Source organism: Corylus avellana, chromosome ca1 (assembly GCF_901000735.1).
Source record: "Corylus avellana chromosome ca1, CavTom2PMs-1.0".
NCBI lineage: Eukaryota > Viridiplantae > Streptophyta > Magnoliopsida > Fagales > Betulaceae > Corylus > Corylus avellana.
In genome coordinates this window covers 45,982,018-46,000,490 of record NC_081541.1, presented here as the reverse complement: position 1 = coordinate 46,000,490, position 18,473 = coordinate 45,982,018, and the positions used below count along the sequence as shown (strand labels likewise).

At 34.0% G+C, this 18,473-nt stretch overlaps 2 pseudogenes; both read left to right on the top strand.

Moving 5' to 3' along the window:
• The first annotated feature begins 897 nt into the window (after window positions 1–897).
• Window positions 898–9,094, top strand: LOC132177272 (beta-amyrin synthase-like; annotated as a pseudogene).
• Window positions 9,095–13,683: 4,589 nt separating this feature from the next.
• The window catches only part of LOC132178123 (beta-amyrin synthase-like), a 6,410-nt pseudogene continuing 1,620 nt past the window's right edge, over window positions 13,684–18,473 (top strand).

Here is an 18,473-nt window from a genome sequence, read left to right as displayed (position 1 = left end):
TTTTTTTTTTTTTTTTTTAATTTTTAATTATTTTTACTTTTTAGGGTTCCAAGCTTTCTTTGTTGATTTTCCTACTAAACCCGTTAAGTAGGACTGACAGAACTAACGAAGGTATTGATTTTGTCTTTTCCCCATAGGTTGGATATTAGATTTGTCATGTTTTAAAACTCAGGGGGGAAAAAATAAAAAAGTGAAAACTCAGGTACCGAAAAAGTTATTAACCCTTTTAATTGAATATAATATATTATTGTAATTATTTGAAATTATGGAAAATAATAATAATTTTATTGAATTCTAATCAATTTTAAAATAAGATCGTGATATGAATTTAGCAATTTTTCTTAATAAAAATAAATTCTAATTATCTTTTTAATCAATTTTTTTTAATTTTGTTTCCATGAACTAAAGTCTTATTGTGCCACTCACCCACCGGTCATTAAGTGCTCTGAAAAGTATGTACCCTGCGTTTGGAAAAGGATCCTCTCCATTTCAAAATTCTTTCATTTCCTCTATTTAGTGCATTTTGAAGGGTAGTATTGTCCAAAAGTTTTAATGATGGTAGTACATTAAATGCAATACCCTTCAAAATGCACTAAATGGAGGAAATGAGGGGATTTTGAAATGCCGTACGTTTGAGCCCACATATCACAAAAAGTTATTGATGCACCCTAACGCATATCCCACCAATTGTGGCTTATGCTGCTTGGAATGCGATGTTTTTGGGGTCCAAAATGAGAGATTGAAAAGTTCAGGGGATTTGTAAAATTTGGTGAAAGTTTAGGAGGCCAAAGTAAAGTTTTTCCTATTCAAAAGTAATGCAGGTGGAACAACTCTACATCAGATCGTGCATTCCGTCTATAAAAGGCACTGAATATTTTTCTAACACGAAGAAACTGACCGGGGTGGAAGAATATCATGTGGAGGCTTAAGATAGCAGAGGGTGGAAAAGGCCCTTATATCTTCACCACAAACAACTTTGTTGGAAGGCAGATATGGGAGTTTGACCCTCATGCTGGTACTCCACAAGAGAGGGCTGAGGTTGAAGAGGCTCGGCAAAATTTCTACAACAACCGGTTTCATGTGAAACCTAGCAGTGATCTCCTATGGCGAATGCAGGTATTCCCATCTTCTCTCTCTCTCTATGATCCTCTACACACAAAACACAAAACAGCAAGCTACTTTCTTGTTCCTGCCATGTTCACAACAACCTTTCCCACCGCATCAAAATCTGTGTCCAGATAGAAAAAAAGCTTGACCATGACTTCTACGAACAAAGCAGTTAACAAGAAAAAGTCAATAAACTAATTAACCAGAACAAAACTCACAGCTCAAAACTAAACCAACCAATTAACTATACAAAATCAGTTACCCGACGTGGAGTTTGGTTTTGTATTCGACCCAGTTTGACGTTAGAAGCCGTATAATTTAAATGAAGCACCATCTGATCACTAAGTTTTTGGAATGCTCTAAATTCTACTTGGTGTATTCACTAAGTTTTTGGCCGCCCTGTCGGTGTCGGACAGTGACAGGGCGGTTACGGTCGGAAGTCGGCCGGTAGGTGGCACTCCGTTTTTTGGCCCAGGCCTAATGCCACATATATTTACTGTAATTTAAATTAAACACAATTATAGGTATTTGGTAATTTATTTGAAATAAGGCATTATTTGTGGAATAAAAATTAGAATTGATTTTATTCTGATTTCTTTTTCTTTGATGGGAGGAAGGTAAAGTTTCAATTTAGATTATATATATATATATATATGCATGTTAACCTATCTCTCTTTAGCTCTTTTATCTTGTCACCAAACTAAATAACATGAGTAGCAATTTCTTTTTTGAAGTGAAATTAAGGTTTTTAGGGAAAACTTTGACCTCTTTAACAAACAAAAGGTTTAAGGGACGATAAACAAATGGAGATTAAACTCTTAACTCCAAAGACTAGCTTCAACGCTTAGAAATATTGGCTTTGTTTGGCAAAGCCTTTCTTTTCTTTTATTATTGTTCATGCACAATTTTTCAACCAAAAAAAAAAAAAAAAAAAAATCAACATCAAAACTATTAGTCCTTGTGTTGATTTAATTCGGTTCCAAAATCCAGAGGTTACTGTCCACGGGCTCAAATACTGATATAGAATGCTCAGAGTCAAATCTCCACTGTTCATAATGTAGATTCATGTGTCATGAACGTTCTTGCAAAATTTCAACTCAATCGGACCACAAACGCCCATTAATTGGATCTGTTGATCAAGACTGGACAACATTTTCAAAATGTAGGCCATGTCCGGACCGGGTGCTAGGCTATCCGGACAGGCTTTCCAGCAAGCATATTTTTGCTCCTCAAGGCCCTGTCCGGACAGCCCATTAACATGTCCGGACACCCCGTACCTACTATGCCCAAAAACACGCGTGTTTTTAGTGGGCCTAGGTCTATAGTTTAATGTACTGATATATATACATTATTATAGAAGAGAGAGATACGAATTTTCGCCCTCAGAGAGTTCGTCGGAGTCTATGCTAAGAGAGATCATATGTGATGAGCGTTAAATTGAATCTCTTAGAGTTTTAGTTATTGTGTTCACAGGTCATGTCAATAATTAGTACTAGCCCTATATTGTGTGTCGGGTTCAAGTCATGTCGGAGTATGGGTATAAAATTATATAGATCAACTTTAATCCAAACCATTTAATTAAACAAATTAGATCTCTTAATTGTAACATGTTGATTTAATACTAAATTTGTATCAGATTTAGAAATCGTATAAATATTATATAAAATATTCATAATATCATGATATATTGTAATCTAGCGGCTTTAAAATTCAAAATATCATGAGACATCTAATAATTCAGAAATTGTTTACTATAATATATATGCTCATTTCTGTGTCAAAATGATCGCAGTTTCTTAAGGAGAAAAACTTCAAACAAACAATTCCCCCAGTAAAGGTTGAGGATGGAGAGGAAATCACATATGAAAAGGCCACAGCTGCACTAAGAAGGGCCGTCCACATCTTTTCTGCCTTGCAGGCCAGTGATGGCCATTGGCCTGCTGAACTTTCTGGCAACTTGTTTTTCCTTCCACCCTTGGTAAGACTCATAATCGTTAACAATGTTTTATTTTTTTATTTTTTTCCAATGTCATCATTATATATATATTTACGTAAAAATTATATACACCAAGAAACTTTTTGTGACATCAAGATCACAAATCATCAACAACATAACGGCCTTTACTAATCAGGGGTAGAACTACCCTAGCCTTGGGGCGCTAGTCCCCTAAAGATTTTCAAAATACCTCAATTTTGGGATTTTTTTTTGGATTGAACCTCCAAAATTTTATTTTTGGGAAAAGTCTACATTCCTCCTTCAAACTACTACATAATTGACAATGTCTCTCATAACTTTCAATTGTTACAATGTCCCTTCAAACAACAAAAAATTGTCAATGTTCTTCCAATAACGAAACTACCCTTAGTAAAATAAAAAAATAAAAAAAATACTAAAACTTCTAAAAAAATTACAAGGGGTGGCCAATTTGCTTTTTTTTTTTTTTTTTTTTTTTTTTAAAAATTGTTTTATAAATTTTTTTAAATAAAAATTTCCGTTTTAAAAAAAAAAAATCTTTTTTTAAAACAGAATTAAGAAAAAAAATTCCAATTTTTTTTTTTTTAAAATTGGTTTTTTTTTTTAAATAATAATAATAATAATAAAATTTTTTAAAAATCGTATTTTTTAAATACATTTTTATTTTTTTGTATTTTATAGGGGTATTTTTGACTTATTGAGAAATTTATAGGGGCATTTTTATCTTTTTGCTAGTCTTGGGAGGACATTGACAATATTTTGGTAGTTTGTGGGGACATTGTCATAATTAAAAGTTTGGGAGGACATTGCCAATTGGGTGATAGTTTTAGGGGGATATATGGACTTTAACCATTAAATTTTTACCTTAGGATTTTTTTTTTTTTTTTTAGTTTTGTCCTGCCTCATCTAAAATTAATTTTTTTTTTAGTTACTAAAGATATTTATCTCTAAAACATCTTCTAAGATAGACAGACTATGAATAGTATCATTGGATCAATGAGGACATGCCTACCTTCGACTTGTTTTGGTTTTCATCTTGATGAAATTGTTAATTGTATTCTTTTAACCCAAAAAAAATGCAGGTAATGTGTTTGTACATTACAGGGCATCTTAATATTGTGTTCCCTGCAGAGTATCAAAAGGAAATCCTTCGATACATATACTATCATCAGGTGCATATTCTTGGAAGCATCACATGTCAATTATGCAAATAGGATTAGATTTTCTGTTGAAGTACTTGATTCCTTTTCTTTTGTGTGTGTTTTTAAGCTGTCATGTATGTTTAACAAGTATGCTGTAAATTTTGCATATTAATTGTATGTAGAATGAAGATGGTGGGTGGGGATTACACATAGAGGGCCATAGTATCATGTTTTGCACGGCTCTCAACTACATTTGTATGCGTATACTCGGGGAAGGACCTGATGGTGGTCAAGACAATGCTTGTGCAAGAGCGCGAAAGTGGATCCTTGATCATGGTGGTGTAACACACATACCTTCTTGGGGAAAGACTTGGCTTTCGGTATGATCATGTTTCGTAAATCTTTTGAGTAACTATATATTCAATAGTAAAACTATTCCGGGATGACCAAACCCAGAAAACTCATCCACTAAATAAAAGAATAAGTTGGAACTGAATTAATACAAAGCTTGGAACGGCAAGTTTTGTCTAACTTGAGATTACTTCTTCCACTGGCTAGTTCAAACTGGTAAATTTTCAGTTCGAACTTAGAACACAAAATTGAACTAAATGAAAAATCTTAAGTACACTATTGTCTAATTGAAATAAAAATTACAACAAAGTGATGATTGTTTGATGATAATTAACTCTAGTATGCATTTTTCGCTTTGTTGTAGATACTTGGTGTGTTCGAGTGGATTGGAACCAACCCAATGCCTCCGGAATTTTGGATGCTTCCTTCATTTCTTCCCATTAATCCAGGTTTGTACATAAATGCTTACTACGTACATTATACGTACATCCAGGTTTGTACAATTTTTAATTGAAAGCCTCTATTAGGTAGAGGTTTTACTTTCTTCTTTTTGATGATTAAACTTGCTACATATTGCTTATCAATTTGCTTTCCCCTAAAATGCAGCCCAAATGTGGTGCTTTTGCCGCTTGGTGTACCTGCCCATGTCATACATTTATGGGAAAAGGTTTGTAGGCCCAATCACACCTCTCATTCTTCAATTGAGAGAAGAAATCTACACTCAACCTTACAATAAAGTTAACTGGAAGAAAGTGCGTCATCTATGTGCAAAGGTAAATTTTTCTCATGGTTAATACTCACTCATTGCTACATATGCTTTTCAACATTCTTCTATAAGAATATAAATTAAATAATTAAATTCATTTATTTCTATCAACTTAAGCTTTTAACATGATATCATAACAAAAGCCCTGAGTTCAGGATCCGGATCTTCTCCAATCTATTTTGGACTAGAATGTATCTAATTAATGGCTAAGATTTCTGAGATATTGGGCCACAAATGGGACACCTGTCCTATTAATACATAAAAATAAAATAAAATATTCTTTAGGATTAAAAATAATAATAATAAAAATAATGGAATGGCCAGCTGGCCACCCCTATTGGCCATATGGGGTGGCTAGTCTGGGGTGGCCAAGCCACCCCCCAAGGGTCAAATGATAAAAAAAAAAAAAAATTAAAAAAAATAAAATAAAATAAAATTGCCCTAAGGGTGGCCGGCCACCCTAGGACCAACGGGGGTGGCTGAGCCACCCCAATGTCACCCATTCTACAATATATATTAAAATACATTCTAATAAATTAACCTGAAAATAAAATTTATTTTTTATTTGTTAGTGAAGGCTGACGTGGCTTATTTGTAGCATTGGGATTTCTCTAGGGAAATCCCAACCGTGAACTAGATACTCTCTAGTCCTTCAAGGACTGGAAAGGATCCGTTTCTTTGAGTTGAAACGTTGTCTCCATTATTCATCTCTCATTTCAATTAAATACTTTATGTGTTGGGTCTCACTTATTAGGAAAAAGTTTGAACCTACACATAAGGGAGTGTTAGAATATAAATTCAATGATTAAATCAATTGCTTCCTATTAGCTTAAGCTTTCGGGGTAAGTGTTGTTTTAACATCTTCCAAGACATTGGTTACGCAATATTATTGTTACAGGAGGATCTCTACTATCCTCATCCTTCGATACAAGATCTACTTTGGGATAGTCTATACCTATGCACTGAGCCTCTTCTCACTCGTTGGCCCTTTAACAAATTGGTAAGAGAGAAAGCTCTTCAAGTAACAATGAAGCACATTCATTATGAAGATGAGAATAGTCGATACATCACCGCTGGATCCGTGGAAAAGGTAATGTTATCAAAAATAAAGGGAATCCATGGAAAGCATATATTTGAGCTATATAACACTACTCCTAAAGCTATTTGCATTGAACAGGCCCTATTTATGCTTGCTTGTTGGGTTGAAGATCCAAATGGAGATTATTTCAAGAAGCATATTGCAAGGATCCCAGATTTCATATGGGTCGGTGAAGATGGAATGAAGATGCAGGTTAGTACCCATATTGTACAAAAACATTTGTATAACCTTGTTTGTGTGTTGAGCATTTGAAATATAACTATTCAAACTTGAGTATAAACCCCCAAAGCTCTTGTTTTCTAGCTTCAAGTCTGTAAGTCTTAAGTCTTTGCAAGGAAATGGAAGAGACAATTGACTTTGATATATTCCATTTGTATGAAGGGTTGTGGAAGTCAAGCATGGGATACCAGTTTCGCTATTCAAGCTTTACTTGCTAGTAATCTCACTGATGAAATTGGACCTACACTTGCGAGAGGGCATGACTTCCTCAAGAAATCTCAGGTTTGATTTTCACTTCTGAATTCAGCTCTTCACCACAATATTCATTCAGACTAATTACGCCATTTTCTCTTAAAAATTGTGAAGGTCAAGGACAACCCTTCTGGAGACTTTAAAAGCATGTACCGTCACATTTCGAAAGGATCATGGGCTTTTGCTGATCAAGACCAGGGATGGCAAGTTTCTGATTGCACTGCAGAAGCTTTTAAGGTAATTAACTTTGTTTAAATGTGTCAATGGGGTAAAATGTTAACACCTTTTTCCATAATTAATGTGTTCCTCACCAAATTCTTTTCTATTTCAGTGTTGCATGCTTTTTTCCATGATGCCACCAGAAATTGTTGGTGAGAAAATGGAACCCGAGCGATTTTATGATTCTATAAATGTGATACTTTCTCTACAGGTAAGGATTAACTTTCACATTGTTAAATCACCAGTAATCTAAAAAACATAAGTTGATGAAAAATGATTGGTTTTAATTATTTAAATAATATTTGAACATTTTTTCTCACGTGTAGGCTCAAATTACCCTTTAATAAGTAAGGCCCAACACTTGGTGTTTGTTTTAAATATTTCATTGCATTCATATCATTAAGCTCTAATGCAGAGTAAAAATGGTGGTTTATCTGCGAGCCCAAAAATGGTTGGAAGTAAGTACCTTAACATATTGAAGTGTCCTTGAAATATGCTTATGGAATACTTTAAAACTATCTAGTACTTCTAAATTCACCATTTTTATCGTATATTAATGGAAATTTTCTCTTTTTTTTTTTTCATTAGCTGCTTAATCCCACAGAATTCTTCTCTGACACTGTCGTTGAGCATGAATACCTTGAGTGCACCGCATCAGCAATCCAAGCTTTAGTTTTGTTTAAGAAGTTATACCCCGGGCACCGGAAGGAAGAGGTCAAAGATTCCATAAAAAGTGCTGTGCGATTCATCCAAGACATACAAATGCCTGATGGTTCATGGTTTGTTCCTCCACTGGTTTCTTAGATATTTTTCTGTTTTTATACCAGAGAAATCTATTGCATGATTAAGCATTTCCACAGGTATGGAAATTGGGGAATTTGCTTCATATACGGTACATGGTTTGGACTTGGAGGATTGGCTGCAGCTGGCAAGACTTACAACAATTGTCCAGTTATGCGCAGAGCTGTTGATTTTCTACTAAGAGCACAAAGAGATGATGGTGGTTGGGGAGAGAGCTATCTCTCATGCCCAACCAAGGTAATGTTTTAACACGTATAATTCTTATTTGTTTTTAAGAATCTTTAATAACATGTTTTGTCTTTCTAAGATTTGGCAGATGCTAGATAATAAAACTATAAAGTACTCTTTGTGCTTGATTATATAGGAATATGTACCTCTTGAAGGAAACCGATCAAATTTGGTACAAACTGCATGGGCAATGATGGGTCTCATTCATGCTGGACAGGTAGACTCCATGGTTTATATATATTATGCTGTCATTAATTGTCATATGTTTTGATCCTGCATATTCATTCTGATGTTAAAATTGTATCTGCAATAGGCTGAAAGAGACCCAACACCTCTTCATCGTGCAGCAAAGCTGATAATTAATTCTCAACTGGAGGATGGCGATTTTCCTCAGCAGGTACCTCTCTTTAAAACATGAATTTAGTTCAGAAAGAATATATATATATATATATATATATATATATATTATGCTTGAATTTTACCTTCAAAGCTTCGTAACCATTGATCACTCTTTCATACAGGAAATACTTGGAGTCTACTTAAGGAATTGTATGCTTCACTATGCAGCATACAGAAATATTTACCCATTGTGGGCTCTTGCAGAATACCGCAATCGTGTCCCATTGGCATCCAAAAAAAATTGAATCAATTAGTGAACTATATATATATATATAGCTCAACCAGCCAATTATTAATTCTCTTACTTTCTCTTTAGCAGCTGTTGATGTGTGTAATAAGTGTCTAAACACAAAGCCACCAAAGATAGATGGGATTAAGGAATATTATACAATGTTGTACCAGCACGTGAATAATATGCAAGAAATTCCCTAATTATATTAAAGTGTGACCCATATGCACATGTATTTATTGTGATTTATAGGTACGAGTGTTCGGTAATTTATTCCAAATTAATAAGAAATGATGTAGTTCTACAACACATAATCTTCTCTCTCCAACTTCCAACTTACATCCATTTCAAGTTTGAGCAGCTAAAGTCATTATTCTTAACTTCCATTCCAGATTTTCAAATTCATTCCAAGTACCACTCTACACATAATTTGACCCCCAAATTATCAAAATCCATTAAGAGTTCAAGCCTTCCAAAAATTTGATGGACGAGTTTTTCTTCATTTAGGACGCGAGGAAATATTTAACAAAACTATCCAATCATTTGAACTCTAATATTAGCATTAAGCTAGGGGAAATTTCTCGAAGTTCTCAAATCCAAAACAGAATAAAACATATGCAATACAAAATGTAATCTTCTTTTCCTCTCCTCAGAGCTTGTTTGGGCTTGCGGTTGAAAACCCAAAATGCACTTTTAATTAAGGCCTCAAAAGCTCGTTTTAGAAAAACAATATTCTAAGATACTAAACACATTATGAACATGCGTGTGATAAATGTGTGTTTTATGTGGCTGGCCAAAATTACTTTTGTCTTTATGTCACATCATAATTTTTTTTTTTAAAAGCACCATCTAGAAAACATTAATGATATTAATTGTTGAAACTCAATAAAATTATTGTTATTGTTCATAATCTTAAGTAACTACGACACAAGTATATATATATATATATATATATATATATATATATATATTTCATTCCTTTAAAATACGCATCACAAGATTCTATTTACCAATAGAGCTGGAATTTTGTCACCTCCTCCTTCAATGAAGTCAATTGACTGCATAGCTTTGTTTCCTCACGTCCGTTCATTCGTACGAGATGAATGGTGATAGAGCAACCAAACGAAAAGTTTGCTTTTTTTGTTTTTCATGGGGGTGGTCACCCACAGCCGAACCAATACCCTTTTTCCCTTGCGCAGATTTTTTTTTTTTTTTTAAGAAAATGTTTGTTTTGGAAATGAGTTTTAGAGCTAGCGTATTTCTAAAGGAATAGCAATTCCTTAATTTTTGTAGAGGAATATTATTCCTCGTTTTAGAAGAATAATATTAAAATATTTATTAAAAAAACAAAGAAATGGTCTAACTACCTCATAGCCAAATGGGGTGGCCGGCCAAGGATGGCTCGACCGACTGAACCACCCCATGGCCAGCCTGACTAACAAAATCCCTTCCTATACTTGACCATCAGCCTAATATCTTCCTCATTGATTCACAATATCTCAACTGTGAGGGCATGTGGTGGCTACAAAGATGCAGCTTTTGTCCAAGGGGTGGTTCCACTACTCTTATTTGGCCAAAGGGCGCGCAACGAAACTCTTGGTAAAGGGACTCTTGTGGTTTATATTTTAATTGAATATATAATATATCATTGTACTTACTTAAAATTACGGAATATAACAATTATTTTATTGACAAATTGTCATTTCTATTTCACTTTGACTAGTTGTCCTACAAGTTAATATAAGAGAACATGTGAGTTCTATAACTGCAAGGGCAGATAGACCCATCCAAATCCGTGTACACTAAGAGATAGCGCCAGGTCATGTGCCCATGCAACATACGTTTCTGTGATAGTTCAGCTCCAGCTCTTTATTGTGCTTCCAGCCAGGCTTCCAGCTATTGATTAATTCTTGTCCTACGCAACCTGATCTTCAGCCACATCACTTTAGCCATGCATGTGTCTTGGTGGAGTTCTCTTGCATGCAACTACTAACACATAACATAAATGTGTTGGCAAACAATTTAGTTATTTAGTAAACTATTATATGACTATCATAAATAACATCTTAATGAAAATCATAATTTGAACTAATTAATAAGAACTTTATAAAAAAATAATAATAATAATGATATTTAGTAGATTGCATTACCATATAATTGAAATGATGTGGCAATACTAAAAATTAATTGTTAGAAAAATCAATAGCTAGTTTTCATTATTACATGTTAAGAAACACGAGTGAGCTCGAGTGCATCTCCTCTAGCGCTCGAGCGCACTGCACTTCTTACAGATTTTATTGCATCGGAATGCAATATGTTTTATATTGTTAATATATGTTTATATTAAAGCTTTCCAATCGTAATAGTTCTTCTAGTTCTAGGTGTATTAGCTCTCCTAGTTCTAGTTGTATTAGTTCCTCCTATTTGATTTTGATTGTAACTCTTTACTTATATATATATAATAAGAACGAAATTGAGACTTGATTTCGCCAAAAGCAAGTTTGTTTGCTTTCTTTCATTACGTACATCTAGCTTAAATTAGAAAAACAAAGGGGATTCATCATGTGGTGCATGCACAACCAATCATTCCTGAGGAAACACTCCATTAATTAATTGGACAACGTTCCGGGCATCCCATTTTCTTTCTCTGGAGGGTAACGAGGATCGCTGTGCAAAATAATGATGCAACCTTATTTTATTGAATCTCAAGGAACATTTGGCAGTTGCTGCTAGCTTGTAGTGTATATGAGTATATCCCACTTTTCGGCTTCTTCTTCTGACTTTCAATCAATAAACTATTGCTGTTTATCGTAAACCTTATACTTTTGATTTTGTCCATGATTTGCCACACAAGTCTTTTCCTTCTGTCTTTGTCTTAATTTGTCACTTTCTTTTCCTCTCCATATGGAATAATCAGGTCAAATCTTCAACCAAAGAGTACCTATAAAGACATTGAAAGTTAAGCTCCAAGTATCTAGTTGGGTCCAGCGGGAACCAACTAGAGGATAAGTTCATGGGCTATCAGATCTGTAGCCTTCGAGAATTAATGAAGAAGTCCGCTTCTTGAGAAATTAAATTTACGTAACCAACGGATCTTTTTCTTGTCACAATGAACAAAATTTTGATGTATTTATATACTAGCTAGCTAGGCTATACGTTCAAGCCAGCATTGGGATCCATCGTCCATCTGGTTTATATATATATATTAACTCTAATGTCGGCACCTAAGTTTGAAGAAATATAAATAAATTCATGAATTAATAAAATATACATAATATATAAAAATATATCCTAGGAAAACAACAAATGAGAATACAACTAGAAGTGGATTTGATAGAGGTTCAATATGGCACATGCATGATGGATCCAAAGTTTACACTTTTGTTAATTTTCTTACTTCTCATCAAGAAAAAGAGTGAGGGATGGTTGAGATGGTATCTTTGATGATGGGGTGATCCGCCAATTAATAATATTCTTGAGTTATATTTGGATGTTGAAAGGGCAAGGATGACCACTAGGGAGTTTCCTTCCAAAATAAAAGCCTTGAACCGAGAAAGAGAGCTAGTTGACCAGCTTTCGGCATAAAGGATTATAAGTTAAAGCATATAAACTGTGGGGGTTCGGAAATGATTGATAGACCATTCGAGATTCATGTCCCTTTTATTTGTTTACCCCTTATGCGGTCTATTTTTTGGCTTTTGTTAAAGATATAAAGAACCGATTGAATCACTTTTTTAACCCATTTTTTGTTATTGGTTTGTATTTTAAGCATTTTAGTTTTTTTTTTTTTTGGGGGTTTTTTGTTTGGAATCTCGGTCTCCCCATTTTTCAATCCCATATAATCCTTCATTATTTGATTAATAAAAAAAACAAAATAAAATAAAATAAAATAAAACAATGTGTTGGCATGGTCAGTGGTGCAGCCTACGTTTGCGTAGGGCGCATTGTTGACTCTGAGTTTTTAATGATTATAGACTGTAACTTAATTCGATCAGTAAAACATGGACTCTTTTTTTAAAATTATAAATTTTCTTCTTCGTAAGTTGATGGCAATCCTTCTTATGCATGTGGTCCTCTAATTAAATATTTTCATTGGGAATTATGAATCATTATTATTCCTTTTTTTTTTTACTAATTAATATGTACCATATTAATCAAGATGCTTAAACTAGAATTTGTCTCGGAGAATTAGGAAAGAAATTAGTAGAAGAAAGAGATTAATGTTTGGCTAGAATTCAACATACCATCCAATTATTTCCTTATCTTTATATATGGTTAGAGAAGAAGTTCATGGGCTATAGAGTTAAACCCCTGAACTTTCAACTGCAGTTAATTTAAACATTTTCGTTAGATTTTAAACGTTAAAAGCGAGACAATGACTTTTATACCCCTGAATTTTTTTAAAAAAATTCTAAATTTACCCTTAATTCCAAATTAAAAAAAAAAAAAGTTTAACAGCTAAATTTGATGGAAGAGTTTAAATTAATTACAATTGAAAGTTTAAGGATTCAAATTGAGAGGTTTTAAAGTTTAGAAAGTAATTGTCAAATCTCATAATAATTATTTAAAATAAAGTTACTAAAAAAAATAATAATATGCCGTTTCCGCTGCACAAACGGGAGCACAATGCCGCAAAATTTTTCCCCGTTTAATTTTTCCACCAACTACCCTACTGCCACCTCATGTAATTCTTTCCCCACCCCAATGCACCCCATGCCTCTCTCCCCCACGCTGCCACGCAACCTCTCTCTCTCCCCCAGATCGACGCACCATATATATATATATATATATATATATATATATATATATAGTTACCACTAGCGACTATATATTATATATGGCTGCATGAAACGGAGAAGAAGAGAAGAGAGAAGTGATTGAAAGAAACCGATAAGGAAGAATATGTGGAGGCTTAAGATAGCAGAGGGTGGAAAAGACCCTTGTATCTTCAGCACAAACAACTTTGTTGGAAGGCAGATATGGGAGTTTGACCCTCAGGCTGGTACCCCACAAGAGAGGGCTGAGGTTGAAGAGGCTCGGCAAAATTTCTACAACAACCGGTTTCACGTGAAACCTAACTGTGATCTCCTATGGCGAATGCAGGTATTCCCATCTTGAAAACAATATCCAATACTATCCATAAAATTGAATAATGATTCATGTCAAGTAGAACAAAGAATGAGCTGGTCAGATATGCATGGCAAGCCAGTGGCCACTATGTTCGCATAGAAAGTTCGAGTTGTGTTGATGCATATAAAATTATATTTTTTTATTCTAATTCAATCCATTTAATTAAATCAGTTGGAATTTTTCAAACTCAACCTATTAATTTTGTATTGAGTTCGTGTAAGTTCATGGGTCGTGTCAATAATTAGTACTAGCCATATGTATAGACTATAGTGTCAGATTCAAGTCATGTCAAGCAATGGTATACATGTGAATGCGGTTATTTGTAACATCTACAGTTGCATCCGCAAAATGCATATATTCCTTTTAGATATCCATATTCACATCCGCAATATTGTAATATGAAAAGTTGGAAAGCACTTCAAGTATATATATTTGAGGTGTACGTATTTTTGTATAGATATTTTTCTAAATTCTATTAAATCCTTATAACCAATGCTTCGATCTTTGCAATTTTTTATTATTATTATTATTATTTATTTATTTTATTTTATTTTTTATAATAAAAAATATAGGCATTTTGAAAATTTTGACAAGATTTAATAAAAAATCCTAACATATAGGAGGTACATTATGGAAAGTTCGATACTATAATTAGGAGTAATTAAACTTTGAGAAAATAATTTCAAAACGTGTGAATGTTTAAAGGGGTTTTATGAAATTCCCTTATATATAATAGCAAAAGCCTGTGCCTACAAATATAGTCACCCGCGGAGCAAGGAGAGAGAGGGCACAAATGACCCATGCTCCACGGGTTTAAGGGAATGTATTTCGCTGCCGCTAATCCTGTTGATTGAGGAAATGAAATTATTTGGTATTAGTAGCCTAGTAGGTGATGACATTGTTCTCCCACTTCTGACTATAGAGTAATGTAGCAGCTTTAAAATTCATAATATATATCATGATATATCTAATAAGGCGGAAATTATTTACTCCAATATGACAATTTCTTTGTCAAAATGATTGCAGTTTCTTAAGGAGAAAAACTTCAAACAAACAATTCCCCCGGTAAAGGTCGAGGATGGAGAGGAAATCACAAATGAAAAGGCCACAGCTGCACTGAGAAGGGCCGTCCATTTCTTTTCAGCCTTACAGGCTAGTGATGGCCATTGGCCTGCTGAAAATGCTGGCCCATTATTTTTCCTTCCCCGGCCCCTTGGTGAGACTCATAATTATTATAATTTTTTCTTTAAAAAGTATAATCAATATTATGATCATCACATCAGGGAGCTTTTTGTGATACCGAGAGAAATCATCAACAATATAACAATTTTTTCTAATGATATTTAACACAAAATGAACAGTACCATTGGATCAAAGACAACCTACCTACCTTTGACTTGTTTTGGTTTTCATCTTAATGCAATTGCTAATTGTATTCTTTTTAACGGGAAAAAAATTGCAGGTAATATGTTTGTACATTACAGGACATCTTAATCTTGTGTTCCCCGCTGAGTATCAAAAGGAAATCCTCCGATACATATACTATCATCAGGTGCATATTCTTGAAAGCTTTACATGTCAATTATGCAAACAGGAATAGACTTTTTGCTCAATTACTTGCTTCCTTTCCTTTGTGTGAGTGTGTGTGTTTAAACTATCATGTTTAACAAATATCTTGTAAATTTTGCATAATATAGAATGAAGATGGTGGGTGGGGATTACACATAGAGGGTCATAGCATCATGTTTTGCACGGCTCTTAGCTACATTTGTATGCGTATACTCGGAGAAGGACCCGATGGTGGTCAAGAAAATGCTTGTGCAAGAGCGCGAAAATGGATCATTGATCATGGTGGTGTAACACACATACCTTCTTGGGGAAAGACCTGGCTTTCAGTATGACCATGTTTCATAAATCTAGTCATATATATATATATATATATATATATATATAGGTTCAAATATTCACCATGCAGTATGCATATTTTTTCCTTTTGTTGTAGATACTTGGTGTGTTCGAGTGGATTGGAACCAACCCAATGCCTCCGGAATTTTGGATCCTTCCTTCATTTCTTCCCATTCATCCAGGTTTGTACATATTTGCTTACTAGCTACTTCATTGTATTTCCAAAAAATGTCGGTGTACTTTAGATCCTTACTGCATAATGGAATGTTTTTTTTTTAAAATTATTTATTTTAATGTTGAAAACTAAGTATAGTGTTTAACTCAAAAATGGTTAGCACTTCTGTTATACAATTGCCTATTCCCCCAAAATGCAGCAAAAATGTGGTGCTACTGCCGCATGGTGTACCTGCCCATGTCATACCTTTATGGGAAAAGGTTTGTGGGCCCAATCACACCTCTCATTCTTCAATTGAGGGACGAACTCTACACTCAACCTTACAATGAAATTAATTGAAAGAAAATGCGTCATCAGTGCGCAAATGTGAGTTTACCTTAATCTTCTCTGCAATATTGCTGATAAGTGCTCATTGCTACATATATGCTTTTCAATATTTTTCCAATGCATTGATTGTGCAAAATTAACTATATATTGTTACAGGAGGATCTATACTATTCCCATCCTTTGATACAAGATCTGGTCTGGGATAGTCTATACATATTCACTGAGCCTCTTCTCACTCGTTGGAAAGAGAGAAGGCACTTCAAGTAACAATGAAGCACATTCATTATGAAGATGAGAACAGTCAATACATCACTATTGGATGCGTGGAAAAGGTACATTTTATGATCATATATAATCATGGTAAGCAATGTAGAGCATCGATTTGGGCTATATTACAGTATTCCTAAAGCCATTTGTATTGAACAGGTCCTATGTATGCTTGCTTGTTGGGTTGAAGATCCAAATGGGGATTACTTCAAGAAGCACATTGCTAGGATCCCAGATTACATATGGGTTGCTGAAGATGGAATCAAGTTGCAGGTCATGAGTACGCATATTTTGCAAAAACAATTGCAGAATTAATCTTTTGACTATATGTTTAACATTTGAATTACACTTCATATTGAATTATGAATGAAGAGATTACACTAAATTTCTTTCTAGGGTTAGTTTTGTAAATATAACTATTCAAACTCTGGGATAAACCCCAAGCTCTTGCTTTCTAGCTTCAAGTGATCTACAAGTCCGAAGTCTTTGCAAGAAAAAATAAGGGATCCCTGACTTTGATATATACCATTTTTATGCAGAGTTTTGGGAGTCAAGTGTGGGATGCCGGTTTTGCAATTCAAGCTTTACTTGCTAGTAATCTCACTGATGAAATTGGACCTACACTTGCGAGAGGGCATGACTTCATCAAGAAATCTCAGGTTTTATTTTCAATTCTAAAAGCATCTCTTCACCATAATCATCAAATCTACCTTTTTGCTTAAAAAATAAAAACTATTCAATATTCATTCAGACTAGTTATTCCATTTTTCCCTTATAAATTGTAAAGGTCAAGGACAACCCTTCTGGAGACTTTAAAAGCATGTATCGTCACATTTCTAAGGGATCATGGACTTTCTCTGATCAAGATCATGGATGGCAAGTGTCTGATTGCACTGCTGAGAGTTTGGTGGTAATTAACATTTTTTAAATGCATCAATGGGGTAAAATTTTGCACCTTCTCCGTAGTTAATATGTTACTCATCAAATTCGCTTTTATTTCAGTGTTGCATGCTTTTCTCCATGAAGCCACCAAAAATTGTTGGTGAGAAAATGGATCCCGAGCAATTTTATGATTCTATAAATGTCATACTTTCTCTACAGGTGAGGATTAACTTTCACTATTGTAAAATTATCAGTCAACCCAAAAGCATAAGCTAATGAAAAATGGTTGATAACACTCTCACTCACATACGAATTCAAACTAGTACCCCTTATTTATAAGTAAGGCTCAATACGTAGACTATTATTTACTTATTATTCTAACAACATTCGTCATGCTAGGTTCAAATTTCTCCTTGATAAATGAATAAATAAGACTTAACACGTAGAATATTTAATCGAAATGGAAGGTGAATGAGGAGACCTGGTTCGAACTCTGAGCCAAGATACCACTTTAAATCACTAGTTGTCCCAACTGTTTAAATTAATAGGAAATGATTGATTTTAATAATTTATTCAATATTCTAGCATTGTATTTTGAAGTACAAATATTTGGAAACTATCGGCATGAATAGGAAACCCAGGCTGCGTTTGGAAACTTTCTTGAAGTTTCATTTATCTAGTGTAGTGTTTATTTCTTAAGTATCTCACTGTGTTCATATCGATAAGCTCTATTGTATGGTTAATTTAATGCAGAGTAAAAATGGTGGTATATCTCCCTGGGAACCAGCTCGGGCCCAAAAATGGTTGGAAGTAAGTACCTTAACATATTGAAGTAGCCTTGAAATATGCTTCATAATTATTTAAAATTTATAAATTCACCTTTTTTGTATATTAATGGAATTTTTTTTTTTTCTTTTCTTTTTCCCATCAGCTGCTTAATCCCATAGAATTTGTCTCGGATGTTATCGTTGACCATGAGTACGTTGAGTGCACCGCATCA